Source organism: Trematomus bernacchii, unplaced genomic scaffold (genome assembly GCF_902827165.1).
Source record: "Trematomus bernacchii unplaced genomic scaffold, fTreBer1.1, whole genome shotgun sequence".
NCBI classification, from domain to species: Eukaryota; Metazoa; Chordata; class Actinopteri; order Perciformes; family Nototheniidae; genus Trematomus; species Trematomus bernacchii.
Genome location: NW_022987702.1, coordinates 15,001 through 17,500, shown reverse-complemented (window position 1 = coordinate 17,500; position 2,500 = coordinate 15,001). Strand labels below are relative to the sequence as shown.

The window sequence follows — 2,500 nt, the reverse complement described above, 5'->3', positions numbered from 1 at the left end:
GCTCTGGTTTCAGACAGAGGGTGAAAAGAGGTGCTGCAGCACAGGCAGGATGAGAAAAATAAAGAGCTTTGCATAAAAAAATGACTCAGACGATTAATCACTCAGCATAATAGTTGCAGATTATTTTGCTCGCTATTTTCCATATGTGCTCAATAATACATTTGAATCTGAATGTATAGTACGTTTATAAATAAATGCATTTCTTTAAATGTTTAAATCAGGTTTTCAGCATCAGTATCCTGCAGAGAAACACTCAGACAGAAGCAGAGGCTCTTTTTTGCAGATCTGGAGGAAAAAGCGTTAATCTTCCATAAATCTGAGCGTCCGCGGCCGGCTGCCTCCACACATTCCTCAGGTCTTAGGAAAACTCATTAAAGCGCTGTCTGAGATAACCCCGACAGGTAAATTACACCCCCCCCCTCCGCCTCACATTCATCATCATCACCACAGGCAGCGGCAGGATTTTCTCCGAGAAACAAAACCATTAACATCCATCTGGAAACAGGAGGAAAACCACAGAAGAGGAAGAAGAAGAATAGGAATAATTTACCAGCAAACATACGATGCTTAACGTCCTTTCAAAAATGCTTTGTCTTCTTATTTTGAGGTGAGTTTTACACGCTATCGATGATTTAACACGAACAAAACCCAGGTTTTTGGGCCCCACTAAAATGTTGGACCCCGCACTGTGACTGTGCTAACAGGAGCCCCACAATGTGATGAAGACAAACATACACACACACACACTTCAAAAGGACAAGTCATCGCCAAAATGACATTGTTTTAATAATGTCATTATTTTAATATTTCCAGTGATGCTGGACAGTTCAGCCCAGGCATTCAATTACTTTAACAGGTTAACTTCCTTTCAAAAATGCTTTGTTTTCTTATTTTGAGTTGAGTTGTACACGCTATCGATGATTTAACACGAATAAAACCAGGTTTTTGGACCCCACTAAAATGTTGGACCCCGCACTGTGACTGTGCTAACAGGAGCCCCATAATGTGATCAAGACAAACACACATACTTCAGAAGGACGAGAGCATCGCCAAAATGATGTCATTATTTTAATATGTTCAGTGATGTTGCACAGGCATTCAATTACTTTAACCTAACCCTAACAACAACAGTAATAATAATAATAATAATAATACCCCCTCAGGCTTTGTGTAGCTGAACAAACAAACACAAAGCTCAGACAAATCCCCCAAAAACTGATTCATAAACAGATTAAAAGGGGAAACAGAAAATTAAATTGAGGTGAAACATGCAGGGATTAGTGTTTGGAGAACAGCCAAATATAAAGCACCTTAAATTAAAAGGTACTTCTGTGAAATAAGACAACAAATGAGGCTTTTATACCATGATTATAGATCCTGAACTAACTGTTGCAGTCTTTTAAATGATCATTTATTCTGTAGAAATCTCTGCCGACTGAAGAACATGTAAAAATACTCCATTACAAGTACAGATCCTGCATTTATAATCAAACAGAAGTATCCTCAGCCTCATGCAAAACAAATATCATCCTTTCACTCAAAACATCCTAAAATGTATTTGAGAAGGTCACTTTGTAGGAGCCTATAGGCTAATTGCTGGTTATAATACTACTCTAAAACGACCCTACTCTCACAATAAAACATCAAATCCACATAGTATTACTGATTTCTACTACAAGAAGTACTATCTGAAGTATTAGTATGCTTATCACATTGCAGTATTCTCAGTTTCTGATCTGCACGTTACTGCGGCGTCGCCTAAAAGCAGCGAAAAGCTTTTCAACTTCAGACCGTTTAGAGCCTCTCAGTTTCCATCACCATTAGAGCCATCAGCACACACACACACCCACCCACCCACCCACCCACCCACCCACCCACCCACACACACACACACACACACACACACACACACACACACACACACACACACACACACACACACACACACACACACACACACACACACACACACACACACAGTCAAACCTAAGCTCTGAGACTAAAGAGCCTGAAGTAAAACTGACATTGTCTGCTTATTACGAAGTCCATAAATTTGCATAACGTCTGCTGAACTTAGATATTCTTCCCCCCATTCTCTGTAAAGTGCTGCTGAATGGTAATACTGCACAACACACACACACACACACACACACACACACACACACACACACACACACACACACACACACACACACACACACACACACACACACACACACAGATAATGTGAACGATAGCGCTGATATGAGATCTGTTCTCTCCCTCTCTGTCTCGGCAGAAAAATTGTTTTACGGACTAATAACGTTAAAATGATTTGCGATAACGGAACAGTCTATCAGTTATTTTCAATACAAACACTGACATGAAGCCTCATTCAGACCAGACTCTGTTTCGTTCTCACCTGCTCTAGTGCAGGAATGAGTCCTAAACCTTAACCTGTCCCCTGGTCTGGAGGTCAATGGTTTTCTGAATGTGTTTTTGGCTTTTATCCTGAAATAAG

General features: G+C 40.3%; 1 protein-coding gene across 1 annotated transcript in view; it reads right to left on the bottom strand.

Annotated features, from left to right (window-relative positions):
- The window catches only part of LOC117490099 (ecto-NOX disulfide-thiol exchanger 1-like), a 35,625-nt gene that overhangs the window by 30,547 nt on the left and 2,578 nt on the right, over positions 1 to 2,500 (bottom strand).